This window comes from Bos taurus, chromosome 8, assembly GCF_002263795.3.
Source record: "Bos taurus isolate L1 Dominette 01449 registration number 42190680 breed Hereford chromosome 8, ARS-UCD2.0, whole genome shotgun sequence".
In the NCBI taxonomy this organism is placed as follows: Eukaryota; Metazoa; Chordata; class Mammalia; order Artiodactyla; family Bovidae; genus Bos; species Bos taurus.
Window position 1 is genome coordinate 103,658,473 of NC_037335.1, and position 16,096 is coordinate 103,674,568.

Here is a 16,096-nt window from a genome sequence, read left to right on the forward strand (position 1 = left end):
TTAGGTAAATTATAATTCAGCCAGAAGATGGAGTATTATCATGCAGCTATTACAAACTGCAGTTATGAGAAGTTTTTAATTATGTGGAAAAACACAAGTGAAAATGGGGGATGCAAAAGAGTGTATATTGTATAATATCAATCGTGTAAAAGCGTACAGAGGAAGGGATGAAAGAAGCTACATCAAGGTGCTAACAGATGGAGACGACCCACACGTCTATCAACTCACAAGTGGACAGACAAAATGTGGTATAGCCACACAGCAGAATATTTCACTATAAAAAGGAATTTACTGCTACACGCCACAGCATTGTGCCAAGTGAAGTGAGCCAGACACCACAGCCTCATATTCTATGATTCTATGAGGTGCCCCAAACAGGCAAACCTATAGAGGCAGAAATGGGGGGTGGCTGTTTAAAGGGTATAGGAATGGGGCCGGTGGGGGGAGTGTGAAGACATGTTTTGAAATTAGATGGTGATGACAGTTGTGCAATCTTACGAATATACTTCACTGATTTGTACACTTTAAAAGGGCAAATTTTATGATACATAAATTATATGTAAAAAAAAAAGATGTTAACAAAGGTTGTCTTTGGAAGGTAGGATGTCTGAGTTCTTTTGAGTGTATATTATGGATTGAATCTATTACTTTAATAGCTGGAAAAAAATAAAAAGAAAAAAGTCCCCCAAACAGTGTGAGTTAACAGCCCTAGGGCACAGCCCCACCCAGGCCGCTGGACTCCCCAACCTCTGAAAGCTTTGGCCTCCCTCTGTCTGCCTTGACAGCAAAGAGCTCCTTGATTCAGGAGTTAATGCAATCAGTCCAGGGCCTACGTGTGCCTCTGGGTCTGTCAGCCACCAGTGCGGTCTGGGAAAAGCCAGGGCATCCTTCCCCGCCCAGGCCCCCTCGCCCTGCCTCTCCTCTTGATCAGCCTCCAGGTCCTCCTCTGCAGACCTGTGCCCCCCAGCCCAAGCCTCTGTGTGCTGGCTTCTGCTCGGCCCGCCCTGAAGTTCTATGCCTGGTATAACTGCGCACAGCCAACACCCCAGCCAGACCACACAAGGGCTGAAAGCGCATGTCTTTTGGTCCCTGCTTCCTGGTCAGGCACACACGCACACCGGTAGCAAATCTCTAGTGAAGGCTCAGCTTAGGGAGCAACTTCTTCTCTGCAGCCACACTGACCCTCCTCCCCTGGGCTGATGGCTCCCTTCAGAGGTCCCAGCCCAGGCAGGGTGGTACAGTGGTTACTGCAAGGATTCTGAACCAGCCCTGTCTGGATTCAAGTCCTGGCTCCACCACTTCCTGGCTGCGTGACCTTGGCTGTCATTTAACCTCTCTGAGCCTCAAATCTGAGACCAAGGACAAAAACCCTTATTACAAAGCTTAAATCCGATCACTGGTATCCATAGAAAAGAAGAGAGATGGAGACATGCAGGGAAGAAGACCAAGTGAGCACGGAGGGAGACACTGGAGCAATGCTGCCATAAGCCAAGGAATGCTAGGGACACCAGGAGCTGGCACAGGCAGGGAGAGATTTTCCCCTAGGGCCTTCAGAAGAAGCATGACCCTGTCGACACCTTGATTTGAGTTGTTTTAAGCCGCTAAATGATCAGGGCTTCCCTCATAGCTCAGTTGGTAAAGAATCTGCCTGCAATGCAGAAGACCCAGGTTCCGTTCCTGGGTCAGGAAGATCTGCTGGTCAGGAAGATCTGCTGGAGAAGGGATAGGCTACCCACTCCAGTATTCTTGGTCTTCCCCTGTGGCTGTGGCTGTGGCTCAGCTGGAAAAGAATCTGCCTGCAATGTGGGAGACCTGGGTTCGAGCCCTGGGTTGGGAAGATCCCCTGGAGAAGGAAAAAGCTACCCACTCCAGTATTCTGGCCTGGAGACTTCCAAGGACTGTATAGTCCATGGGGACACAAAGAGTCAGACACGACTAAGCGACTTTCAGTAATCACTGATGAAGCCACTGAAGTTATGACAATCATTCGCTACCACAGCCCTAGGAAATGAAAACAGGAAGTAAGTTATTCGCCCTCCCTTGAACCTACCTTCTGTTGTTGTTCAATCGCTAAGTGTTTCTGGCTCTTTGTGACCCCCAGGGACTGCAGCACACCATGCTTCCCTGTCCATCATTATCTCCTGGAGTTTGCTCAAACTCATGTCCATTGAGTTAGTGATGCCACCCAACCATCTCATCCTCTGTTGTCCCCTTTTCCTCCTGAGACTGGGTCATAAAAAGAATACAGCTCTACCTGCCTCTCTCTGGGACCCATGACTTCAGAATCCCCTTCTAAGCTGCCATGCTTAGAAGAAGCCTGAGCTAGCCCTGTGAGAAGATGGCCCCAGCCAGCAGCCAATGTCAGTCTCCAGACACGAGACAAAACGAGCCTCCCAGCAGCTCCAGCTGCAGCCTGAAGGGTCATGGAGCCGAGACAAGCCGCCCTGCTTTGCCCCGTCCACTTCTTGACTTAGTGGACCCACAGCAAGGCAGAGGAGAATCCGGGGCTATTGCATATGTCTCGGTTTGGGAGTTGTTATGCAGCCATAATCGGAGAAGGTGATGGCACCCCACTCCAGTACTCTTGCCTGGAAAATCCCATGGACCCAAGAAGCCTGGTAGGCTGCAGTCCATGGAGTCTTGAAGAGTTGGACACGACTGAGCGACTTCACTTTCACTTTTCACTTTCATACATTGGAGAAGGAAATGGCAACCCACTCCAGTGTTCTTGCCTGGAGAATCCCAGGGACGGGGGAGCCTAGTTGGCTGCCGTCTATGGCGTCGCACAGAGTCAGACACGACTGAAGTGACTTAGCAGCATGCAGCCATAATAATGGTATTAATAGCACTTGCGGAATCATTATCTGCATTTGACAAGGTCCCTGACCATTCATATGCATGGTCAAGGGCCGGAAGCACTGCCCAGCCATGTTTACTGACCTCTCTCAAAGTGTGCGTGCCCTATCCTACAGCTGGGAAATGCTGCTGAAATGCTCATTGATCACTGTTTCCCCTGCAAAAAGGGAGAATAGGCTGACCTTCGATCCAGCAACCCATGCACATCCTGGATTGTTGTTTAGCTGCTAAGACGTGACGTCTGACTCTTTGTGACCCCATGGACTGTAGCCTGCCAGGCTCCTCTGTCCATGGGATTCCCCAGGCAAGAATACTGGAGTGGGTTGCCATTTCCTTCTCCAGGTGATCTGCCCGACCCAGGGAGCGAACCTGCATCTCCTGCATTGGCAGCAGATTCTCTACCACTGAGTCACCAGGGAAGCCCACACATCTTCAATATGCAGGCGCTGAACTTGGCATGGCCACAGGTGGAGCCAGAGGCAACTGCTGACCCCCTGTGCTGGTTAGTGGCCACCCAGCGTCTCAGGCTCTTCCCTTGGCCACTTGGGATGAAGGATGAGAAGGAAAGCCAGCCCTTGCTGACCCACTCCCTCCTGTGGACAGCATGGTTCACAGGGCCGTGGGAGCCTGGATGAATGCTATCACCTTTTCCTGTGACCGGGGTAAATGACAGCTGGGCTCCTGCTCCAAGTGGCCTCCCTGTAGAAACTGTTACTCTTTTTGGCAGTAGCCTGCCTGGCAGCAATTACTACCCTGGCAGGGGCCCCTTTAAAAGTCAGGCAGACCTGAGTAGCAATAAGTACTGGCCAACCCTCAGCAGAGAAGGAAATGGCAACCCACTCCAGTGTTCTTGCCTGGAGAATCCCAGGGACGGGGGAGTCTGGTGGGCTGCCATCTCTGGGGTCACACAGAGTCGGACAAGACTGAAGTGATGCAGCAGCAGCAGCAGGACTAAGCAACTTGAACACTGCAATTTACTGAACCTCCACTCAGAGGCCAGTTCACAAACTCGGCTAAGAGAACAACTACGGAAGGACTGAGAATGTGGTCCAGCCGGCAGGGGTCGGGGCAAGTATGGGTGGGGTGGGGAGACGCTTAAACCGGGCCCAGCCTGTGCTGGGATTCCCAGGAAAGAAACCATCTTCTGGCTCCTCGGAGAGGTGTTCATCATCAGGGCAGGTTCATCAGCTACCGGAGAGTTTCAGATGGCATCAGGGGCCAGTCTTGCCCACCAGCATACACACTCGTGTGGATACTGACGATCACTCACACAACCAGAGCCATCGTTTGGGGAGGGCTTCTCCTGTGCCGGGTCCTGGACTTTCTTGCACTAGCTCATTGTGTCCTGACGATATAGGACCCAGGGCTCAGGTGGTGGCGGTACAGGTATCATTATTTAAAAAAAATTATTTTTAGAGAACCTGGAATCTATCGAAAGCACAACTCCTCTCCCACAGTCCTTGGAAGGGAAGCAAGATGCCAATTCGGAAGTTCATGGCTCATGGACTCCTGGGCAGGGAGAGAGGTGGCCACTCCACCCCAGGGAGGGGCAGCCCCCAGGGACACGGAAGGCCCTGCTCCAGCGAGGGGCTCTGGAAAGGAGGCACAGCCAGTCTTCTAAGGCGGAGCTCGGCAGTGATGTGAGAGTGTGATCCCACCTTTTGCTGAAAGAGCGGGGGACTGTCAAGACCTCCAGCAACCAGGGGCTGCTCTGCCATAATTCCTCGTGAGCAGGCCGTGCGGGGCCAGGGCTGGCAGGTCAACGAGGAACCGAAGGAACTGCCTGAGCTTATTCCATCCTGGAGGGGCAACACCAGATTGACTCTTCACCCAGGAGACAGGGCCCACAGTGGAAACCCCACGGATGGGCATTAGATCTGAGAGCCAGGCCTGTGACCTTGGCCAGCCCCTTCTGGACATACAACCTTGGGCAAATCACTCCCACTTTCTGATTCTCATTTTCTCATCCATATACAGAATCAATGCTATTTACATTCAACAGTCTTATACTGAAACCAGACAGACTTTTTTAAAAAGCCAGCACATTTTGAATACCTTTATCTGTATTAAGTGTTTCTATAGAGATTCTCTGGCTACATCCTCACAAGTTCCTAAAGGTACTACTTTCCCAGTTTTACAGGTGGGGAAACTGAGTCCAGGCAGATACAGCTGGTAATTTTGACTCCAAAATGTGTGCATTTAACCACCATGTGATACTGCCTGCCAACAACTCACAGTGCCTGGCACAGTGGGTATGAGGAGTGGTAGGCATCATTATTAGCTTTCTCCAAATAATGCTTTCTTGCCGGAGTACAGCTTTAGTCATAAATTCTTATTTAAATCATCTTAAAAGTTGAGCTGGGCCAGTGCTCTCACATGGAGGTGGCGCATGTCCAATCATCCGGGCCCCAGGGCCCCCTTCCGCCCACAGCAGATGCTACTGCGAGAGCCTTAGCTAAGTCCCGTCTCTGGCACAGCCCAGTTGCTAACACACAGCACAAGCGCTTTTGCAACCACACTAAGTTAGTGGTGCTGGCATACACAATGGAGATTATCTGCTGCCCTTGGGAGTGGAAAAAGCACTGAATGCAGAGGCGCAGAAACACGGACAAAGCCCTTCTCAACACACAATTTTAAAAACCTCGTGACCAATCGGAGACATTCATCCAGTTGGCAGCCGAGGTGAACATGTGACCTTGGAGAGCCCTGCATTTGACTTGCCAACTCTCTGCCAGCTAAGAACACACTTTGGGGCAAGCTGTTTAAACTCACTGCGCCTTAGTCTCTTCATCCACAAAATACGGATGATGACAGTCAATACCTCTGCGTGGGGCTGAGATGAGGATAGAACGAGATGACTCTCACCACCCCCTCCCCCGCCTCCCTCCGCCCGGCTCCAGACAGGACTGGGCTGGGAGAGGCCAGTTACTACTAGGGCTTTTGTGCTCTTGCCATTATGTAGATTTGGGGAATATCACTGGGAGTGTGTGGACATGAGCACACACACCACATATACAGAGAAATAACCCAAAGTTGTGGGGCTTCCCTGGAGGCTCAGTCGGTAAAGAATCCGCCTGCAAGGCAGGAGGCCTAGGTTCAATCCCTGGGTTGGGAAGATCCCCTGGAGGAGGGCATGGCAACCCACTCAAGTATTCTTGCCTGGGAAACCCAATGGACAGAGGAGCCTGGCAGACAGCAGTCCATGGGGTAGCAAGAGTCAGATACAACCGAGCAACCAGACACACTAATGACTCACCTCCAGGGGACAGTAAGCTCAAGATGCCCCATTGTGAGAACCATTTTGCAAGGGGATGAACTTCTAAGTCTTGAAAGAGCCACTGGAGCTGGCCAGAGGAGGAGTTGTGAGGGGAGGAAGCGATGAGAACCGGATTTCTGTGACTAAGCTCCAGAGCCACCTGAGTTTTCAACCCCAGCTCCTCCACCTACCCAGCTGTGTGACCTTGGGCATATTGCTTAATCTCTCTGGGTCTTGGGTGCCCATCTCTAAAATGAGGATGATTCTGCTCCCTCCTCACAGGGTTGCTGGGAGAATCAAACGACTCAGAGCAGGAGCAGCCTTCACTGAGCACCCTGGTTGACACAGAGGGAGCTCTCCCCGGATGCTCATGATTCCTATGAGTATTACTGTCAATCAGAAATAGTAGACGACTCCTCTGCCCTAACTTATTTCCATTATTATTTTCCCCTATCATTATCATCACTACCCTCACACTGCCATACCTTCTGCTACTTCCACCACACTTTTACTTAAGCATATTCTGAACAGCCAGGAGAATCCTCCAGGCCCCAAATTCAAAAGCAGAGTGTGCAGAAACCCCCAGCAGGTGTCACAACTGTGCTGACGGTAGAGAACCCGAGCAGAAGCAGGGAAGACTGAGGGCCCAGCCGCCAAGAATCGTCAGGCTGTTTGTTTTTTTCCATCACATAAGCTCAGGGGTTTAACATCTTGTGGCTAACAGGGGAGGCCTTAGGGCCAATCTCCACCCAGTTTCACCACTTCCTTGCTGTGTGATCGTGAGCAAGTGATGACCTCTCTGAGCCTCGGTTTGTTCATCTTCAATTAATGGTACAGCGTCTATGTCAAGAATTGTTCAGGGATTCATTAAGGTGGAACATAAAAAAAGCACTTAGCAAGGTCAGGCCTGGAATGATCACTCAGTGGACACTCGCTGTCACCATTTCTGTTACCGATGCTCAGCAGCTCATCACCTGGGGCACCAGGAGTCTTCACTGCCCTCTGTAGCCCACTCCCACGGCCCCCGCCCCCCCGCCCCTCAATTCAACACGAGTTCCATGCAGACCACACAGGGGGCATAGATCCAGGCTCTGCATTGCACACACCTCGTTCTGGCCCCCAGATCACCAGTGCCTGATGCCCACCGCGCTCTCACCACAAGAAAGACTCCGAGGGCCCTGGGGTGCCCTGGGAGGGACACGGCTGCCCACCCTCCCTGCCACTCAGCCAGCAAGCCTCTCTCCAAAACCCCGCTCAAGGTGAGAAAACAGACACGCTCAGGAGACATCCTGCCCTTTCTCCTTTGTTTTGGCTCTCTCTAGCTGGCAGCAGGAGAACACTGTAGATACTAAATAGTAGCAGTAAAAAATGATCAGGAGATGGCTAAGACATTTTTTTTTTTTTGCTACATTTTGTGCTTCGACTTTTGAGGAGGGCCTTCTATGACACTCTGAGGTGGCAACAACTTAGTCCAAATCTTATTAATCAGAGACGAAAGGTTTTGAACTGAGAAAGGAAGCACTTTTCTAAAAAGCTGGTGGTTGGATCATCAAAGGAACAGAATGAACAAGGGCCCCCAAGTCACTGTGTGCACAGCAGGTCAGGGAGAAAGGGGTCTGGAAGGACGTGCCAGCTGCTGACAGCTGTCACATCCTGGGCTGGCAGGTGCAGGGGGGAAGGACGGTCACTGCACACCCGAGTCTGCCTGCCCATGATCGGACTCCTTCACAACCAGCAAGCGTTACATTTACAATTAGAAACAAGTTAAGATTTTTTATTAATACTTATTACACTTGGCTAACTTGATACCTGCCAGGATTCTCCACTGTGAACTTAACAGTTTTCCCCTTTATTATTACAAAATATATGGATAGAGGTACTTTGAAATTATGCAAAACATCCTGTTTCTGCTATTTAGCATCCTTTGGTGCTCCTTGCCTATAGCAATGTAATATAATGCTCTAACTGTGATTTTCTCTTCCTTTATTCCTTCTATGCTTTTTCATGGCAATGTTTCTTTAAGCAGGAGTTGTTGCTTCTCCCCCATTGATTTATTTATCCTGTTCTTTATGTAATTACGTTAGTATGGATCCCTGGATATTTACTTCTCCTTTGGCCATGGCTGACTGTACACATATGATAGGCTGATTGATTGATTGGGTAGTACATCTTTATCTTCTGGTCCTAAAAGATAGCCCAGGGTCCTCTGCCCTAGACCTGGAATCAATGATTCCTACAAAGAGCCGTGGTTCCTTTTATTTGGAGAATAGTATTTAGAAACTAAGATCTCAGTACTAGCTGTTCCCATTTTTATTGGGTACAACCCCCATCAACGGATGGAGTAAGGAATTATATGTATATGTACTAACTCATGCATACATACACAGCTGAATTGATTTCTGCATCTATTTGTGTATATACGTACAGATTTTTTTCTTTTTTGTGAATGAGTCCATATTGACATCTCCGATGAGTCCAGCACCACGGGGTTTATTCTATTCCCAACCCTTTCCTTCCTTGTGACTTTCTTTGAAAGTAACAACCTGGCTCTCACTATCTAAAATGTATTTATTTTTTCAAGCTGTACAAATGAAGTAGTTTCAGAATTCCTAATCCATTCCCCTTCGAGGCAAAGAAATTTGCCAACTGGAATACAGAGTTTGAGGGCAGTTCTTCTTGTCTTTCTTTGCCTTATAGTATCAGTTGAAACGATGTTTCTCAAAATCACTTAGGTCAGCTTCCTCCTTCTCCACTCCCTTTCAGTGTGGCTACATGAATCATTTGTAATACAGTTAGATTCCTTTGTCTTCATTTGTCTCAGTCTGCACTCCCTCTATCCTCCAACAACCAGGCTGAGTTTTTAAAAATTTTATATATAGCAACATCCCTCTGTGTACAGTTCTGTGGGTGTTGACAAGTGCCCAGATTCATGCGTCCATCACTACATACAACCACCTTTCCATACAGAACCATTTCCCAGGTCTTCTGCCCATTTTGAGAGTTCTTTATGCATTCTCAGTGCAAGTCCTTTGTCAGAAATGTAATTAGAAAACACTGACTTCTCCAACTCTGTGGTGTGTCTTTTCATTCTCTTAAGAGTGTGTCTTTTGCAGGGCAACGTTTTTAACTTTCATAAAGCCCATTTTGTCAGTTTTTTTCCCTTATGGGCCATGCTTTTGGTGTCTCATCTGCAAACTCTTTGCCCAATGCGAGGCCCCACAGATTTCCTCCTAGGCATTCCTGTAGCAGCAGTGCGGTGTTATTTTACCTTTAGGGCTATGGTGTATTTTGAGTTCATTTTCATAGAAGGTGTGAGGTTGAGGTTGAGGCTCATTTGTTGGCATGTAAATGTCCAACTGTTCCAGCACCATGTTGAAAGGACCATCATCCTTCCTTTCTCCATTGACTTACCTCTTCACTTTTGCCAAGCGTCGGTTCAGTATGCAAAGGGGGCTTTGTTTCTGAACGCTCTGCTCCGTCCCACTGGCCTACACGTCCGTCCTTTCACGAGCACTGCACTGTCTTGTTCATTGCAGTTTTATAGCAAGTCTTGACATGGGGTACTAAGTCCTCTAACTGCTCTTCGGCTTCAGGATTATTTGAGCTCCTCTAGTTTCTTTGCCTTTCCAGTACAAAATTTACAGTCAGTGTGTAAATATCTATAAACATTCCTGCTGGGATTGGAATTGGGATTGAATCAAGATTCAATTGATTCGTTGAATCAAGATCAAACTAGGGAGACCTGGCTTTGTAATAATACTGAGTCTTTGTATTCCATGAACACAGTATATACCCATTTATTTAGGTCTTTTTCAGAGTTTTCAGCATACAAATAACTGTACATATTTTATTATTTATTTCTACCCTAAACTGTGTTTTTTTAAATTGATGCTGAATTTCACTTGTTCATTGCTAGCATATTGAAATGGAGGTGACTTGTGGAAACAGTGTCAGACTTTTATTTTGGGGGGCTCCAAAATCACTGTAGATGGTGATTGCAGCCATGAAATTAAAAGACACTTACTCCTTGGAAGGAAAGTTACGCCCAACCTAGACAGCATATTCAAAAGCAGAGACATTACTTTGTCAACAAAGGTCCGTCTAGTCAAGGCTATGGTTTTTCCAGTAGTCATGTATGAATGTGAGAGTTGTACTGTGAAGAAAGCTGAGCTCTGAAGAATTGATGCTTTTGAACTGTGGTGTTGTAGAAGACTCTTGAGAGTCCCTTGGACTGCAAGGAGGTCCAACCAGTCCATCCTAGAGGAGATCAGTCCTGGGTGTTCATTGGAAGGACTGATGTTGAAGCTGAAACTTCAATACTTTGGCCACCTCATGCTAAGAGTTGACTCATTGGAAAAGACTCTGATGCTGGGAGGGACTGGGGGCAGGAGGAGAAGGGGACAACAGAGGATGAGATGGCTGGATGGCATCACCAACTGGATGGACATGAGTTTGAGTGAACTCCGGGAATTGGTGATGGACAGGGAAGCCTGGCGTGCTGCAATTCATGGGGTCACAAAGAGTCGGACACGACTGAGCAACTGAACTGAACTGAACTGAACTGTGTATGCTAACTTTGTGTCCCTCCATCTTGCTAAACTCATTATTTCTTGGAGTTTTTTTTGTAGATTCTTTGGAATTTTCTATGCAGACGAGCAGTCTCTGTAAATAGAGTTTTATTTCTTCTTTTCAGATATGTATGCCTTTTCTTTCTTTCTATTGACTTCTTGCACTGACTACAGCTTCTAGTATGATACTGAATAGGAGTGGTGAGGGAAGATATTTTTGCCTTATTTCAATCTTAGAAGAAACTGTATAGTTTTCACCATTAAATATATTATCTATTGCTTTGTGAAGATGCTCTTCATCAGGTTAAGGAAGTCCCTTTTGACTCCTAATTTAATTAGAGTTTTTAAAAATCATAAATGGATATTGTGCTGTGCTTAGTCACTCAGTTGTGTCCGACTCTTTGTGACCTCATGGACAGTAGCCCGCCAGGCTCCTCTGTCCATGGGGATTCCCCAGGCAGGAATACTGGAGTGGGTTGCCATGCCCTCCTCCAGGGGCATGGTGGATACTGAATACTGTTAAATGCCTTTTCTGATTATATGGTTTTTCTCAGTAACACTAGTTTTCAAATGTCGAACTAGCCTTGCATTCCTTGGATAAAACTCATTTGGTCATGGTATATATATATTTTAATAGATTGTTGGGGTTGTTAAATTTCGTTGGGGGTTTTCACATCTAAGTTCGTGAAGAATAGTGATCTGTAATTTTCTTTTCCTGAAATGTGTTTGTTCTTGCTGTTCTATTATACTGGTTTCATAAAATGAGTTGGGAAGTATTCCCTCACTTTTTATTTTCAGAGAGAGATTGTGTAATAGTTCTTCCTTAACTATTTGCAAGAGATCATTAGTGAAGGCAACTGGGCTTTCGTTTTCTTTTTTTGGATGGTTTTTAACTACAATTTCAGTTTCTTTGACACACACAGAATTTTCAGGTTATCTATTTTTCTTTCTTGAGTGTTAGTGGTTTATATCTTTCAAGAAATTGGTTCATTCATTTAAGTTGTAAAATTTACAGGCAGAGAGTTGCTTGTAACACACCCTTTTTTTTTTTTTTTTGAATCTAATCATCGAATCCTCCCAAACCCTGTTTTCCTGCAGCAGCGCTATCAACCGGATCCTCTGGCCTTCCCTCAAGGGACTCCTTACATCAGGCGTTCACAGGCCGGGTGGCGCAGGACACCAGCTCAGCAGCCCCCAGCCAGGGAGGTGCGTCACAGGTGCTCAAGGACGCCTAAATGTCCTCCCACACAGAACCATCGTTTCCAGCAGACCCTCTCCTGGTCAATCCCACCGGACCCAAGCTTGCCGTGTGCCTGTCCGCTCCCTCGGTCCTCCCCAGCCTTCTGTGCACGTGGGAACAAGGGCCTCCCTCGTGCGGTGCCCACTGATGTTCGGCTACAAACCATTCTTAGTGCCCACGGTTCTGAGCACTGAGCGTAGAAACAGCCGCTTCCTCTCTGCCCCAACGGCGCGGGCACAGCGGGGCGGCCGCACCCGTGGTGCCGGCAAACCCGGCATCTGCAGGGCAGTTAACACACCTTTATTACCTAAGGTTTTTCTTATTGTTAGAAATATGAAGAGGTAATTTTTATCATCTTCATTAGGGCTGCTATAAAATCAGTCGTGAGATCAGATCAGATCAGATCAGTCGCTCAGTCGTGTCCAACTCTTTGCGACCCCATGAATCGCAGCACGCCAGGTCTCCCTGTCCATCACCAAATCACAAATAAAAATACTTTAAAAATATCTTTACTAAACAAGTATTATGTAGCAGCCACACCCTTTTTCCCCACTGAGAATATGCAGACTGCATCCTTGGAGAGTATGCCAGGCTCATTCTCTCCCAGCAGGACTATTTCAGGGACTCACGGAGACAGAGTCAGCAGGCAAAGGAGCTGCCTGATGATGAAGAGGCTCTGTCCAGGGCTCTGTGCTGGGGATTCAGACACCTGGACCTACTTCTCCATGATCCTCAGCCAGTCCTTCCCCTCCCTCTGGTCTTCAGTCTCCCCAGGTGGGAAATGGGAAGCTTGGAGGCTGAGATCTATGCATATAGATGGGTTCCTGCCACCACCTACCCTCCATCAGGGAAGAGCTGAAGGTGGTCCTGAATGTCCACCGGTACCTTTGATGAGCAAACCTCACTGTGGGCCATGGCGCTATTCAGCTTTTTCATCATGAAGGCACGTGTCTCTAAAGGAAAGGGTCTGATTGCTCAGGTCCATCCCAGGTGGTTATAAAAACCACTAAGGCCTCTTAGCAGGATTCATTCCTCAACAGAAGTCCAGCTCTGTGCTGTGTTCAGAACAGGATGAACAAGAAGCAGTGGTCAAGATTGGAGCTTTGGAGTCAAAAAGACCTGGCCTGGGGCCTGCCTCAGCTGTAGCCGCCCTCCTTCATTCAGGACATCCACCGTGGGCCAGGCGCTGTCTGCACAGCGTGTAGAGAGCATGCAGTCTCTGCTCCACGCTGCTGGGGCCTCAGGGGAGAGACAGTCATTAACGTCACGTCTGACTGTGTGACCCCATGGGCTGTAGCCCGCCAGCCTCTTCTGTCTATGGAATTTTCCAAGCAAGAACACTGGAATGGGTTGCCATTTCCTCCTCCAGGGGATCTGCCAGACCCAGGGATCGAATCCGAGTCTTCTGCATCTCCTGCATTGGCAGGCGAATTCTTTACCCATGAGCCACCTGGGAAGCCATTATCAGTTTAGTTCAGTCGCTCAGTCGTGTCCGACTCTTTGCGACCCCATGAATCGCAGCATGCCAGGCCTCCCTGTCTATCACCAACTCCCGGAGTTCACTCAGATTCACGTCCATCAAGTCGGTGATGCCATCCAGCCATCTCATCCTCTGTCGTCCCCTTTTTCTCCTGCCCCCAATCCCTCCTAGCATCAGAGTCTTTTCCAATGAGTCAACTCTTCGCATGAGGTGGCCAAAGTACTGGAGTTTCAGCTTTAGCATCATTCCTTCCAAACAAATCCCAGGGCTGATCTCCTTCAGAATGGACTGGTTGGATCTCCTTGCAGTCCCAGGGACTCTCAAGAGTCTTCTCCAACACCACAGTTCAAAAGCACCAATTCTTCGGCACTCAGCTTTCTTCACAGTCCAACTCTCACATCCATACATGACCATTGGAAAAACCATAGCCTTGACTAGACGGAAGCCATTATAAATAAGCCCAAATTATGATGAGATTATAAGTTTCTATCTCACAGAGCTGCAGTGAGGGTCAGAGCTGACAAGTGGAGATCACCAGCTCCTGGGTGAGTGCTCCATGAAGGATGCCATCCCAGGCTCAGGCCAGAGAGGACCAGTCAGCAGAACAGACCTTGGTAAAAGCCAGTCCACAGAGAGGTCAGCCCAACCCAGTTGACACACAGCACACACGACAGATCTGGAAATAGTGGTTCATCCCCATAGTCACCGAGACACCAAATCAGCAACAGATGCTCCATGGCCAGCCCCAAGGCCACAAGCAGCACAGTGGTGACCCCAAGAGTGGGGCATTCATGGGAACAGAGTTCCTGCCCCCCAAAAACCCCATCCAGGATGGAAGCCTGGCTCCCACTGGCAGAAACCAAATAGGTCTTCCACCCTGGGATGACCTCAAGGGTGAAGGCCATGGAGCCTGGCAGGATAAGATACAAGCACCCTGGGCTTCAGAAACTCAGTGATTCATAAGAAGACTAAATGGCCTTTGTTTCCTCCTTCTGCATTCTTTTGATATTTGACCAATACAGGGTCCTAGGGAGGTGGTGGAACAAAGTCCATAGCTTTTAGAGGGCCTGAAGGGCTAGGGCTGGATCCCTGTGTGAGCCCAAGCAAGGTACTACGCCTCTCTGAGCCTCAGTGACGCATCTATGAAGTGTCCACTTACTAAATGCCATCTATTAATGCCCACCAAAGGGCTACTGGGAGGATTAAATAAGCGTGTATCTAAAGTGTTTAGCACAATGCCTGGTTCATAATAACTGGTTAATAAATAGCATTATTATTATTAAATGCCAGTCAACTCTGGCTGTCCTTAAAGGAACAAACAAGGTTTTATGGCCCCTTCTCTGGTGGGGTTTGCTGGGGGCAGGTGTAAAGGCATAAGAGAGGCCTAAAGGTAAATGCAGAGGCAGGAGTCACCCCTGCCGGGAGGGCGGGACAGTTCCAAGTTCCAGGCAGCTGCCCCTGGGTGAAGGCTGGCAAGTGCAGGGCCTCCTCCTCTGAGCTCTTTTCCCAGCAGTGTTCCAGGACTCACAGGGCCCCTCAGGAGCGAAGGGAGAGGCTGAAAGCCAGGCACAAGGTGCGCTATCACCCCAGGAAAGCTCTGCACGGTGGCAAGGAGCCCTATTTACAAATAAAGTTTGTTCTTGGCTCCACCACCCACACAGCCAAGCCCCTTTATTCCATTTCAATATGCTTAATTACGTGGAAAGTGCACTGGCAATAAAACAGAATGAATCAGTCCCGGACGCCTGAGTGAGTGTAGGCAGGTGTTAGCATATGCGAGGGCCCTGGGAGGGGAAAGTCCAAGAGTGGCAGGGAATATACTGATAAAATGTTTTACTACGGTGGGGATGGAAGATGCAAGGGCCTTTACTGAAGGGGGGCATTTTAGGAGCAAATAAAGCTTCTGATCGCCTGCAACTGAGAAGCAGACTAAAGTAAATGAAAAACTTCTTCTATGGAATATTTTTCTTCTGCCTTGTTTCAAAATGGAAATCACTTTCTTGTTGCTGCTTCCATGATTATAAAAGTAGCATTTGCTCCATTGAGACACTGTCTAAGGATATAAAGAATTAAATGAAAATCATCCATAATCTTACCACCTCAGGATACCCACTATTGACATCTTGGTGTGTGCTGCTGTAGAGGGTTCTCTGGATATGTTTTTGCATACGTATACAATATGCATGAGATCCTGTAGACACGTGGTTTGGCAGCCTGGTTTCCATCGAATAACACACTGCGGACGTCCTTCCGTAGTAATAACAGAAGATCTCGAGCATCATCTTTTTACGGCTGCAGAGTCCTGTGTGCATTATATGATCTGTGTGATCCAGCTATTTGCCTCCTCAGCATGGTCTGGCACCTTCTCCCCGCCTGGCTTTCTGCATTCAGCCAACACCAGTCTTCCTTTGCATCCTAGAACACTTCTTTCTGCTTCAGGGACTCAGCGTTAGGTGTCCTTTCTGCCCCAAATTCTCCTTCCTCCTTCACATAATTCATCTTTTTCCTTTCAAATTTCCACTGAAATGTTTCTCCAGGAAGTCTTCCTGGATATCTACCCCCAGACACTGAGAGTTCCATTTATCACATCTTGGTATTTATTGCATTTAAATACACAGTCGTGAAACTTACTCCCCCTCCCCCTTGTCTTCCCACTAGAAAATAAGCTCTCGGAGGGCAGGGACTGTGTCTGTCTT

At 48.1% G+C, this 16,096-nt stretch overlaps 1 protein-coding gene and 1 non-coding gene across 3 annotated transcripts in view; both read right to left on the bottom strand.

The window, feature by feature from the left end:
- The window catches only part of WHRN (whirlin), a 91,991-nt gene that overhangs the window by 37,468 nt on the left and 38,427 nt on the right, over positions 1-16,096 (bottom strand). The gene's annotated exons all lie outside the window — the stretch shown is intronic.
- LOC112447922 (small nucleolar RNA SNORA43) lies at positions 12,066-12,199 on the bottom strand. Its single transcript, XR_003036187.1, has one exon. It is a non-coding gene; the product is annotated as a small nucleolar RNA SNORA43 (small nucleolar RNA).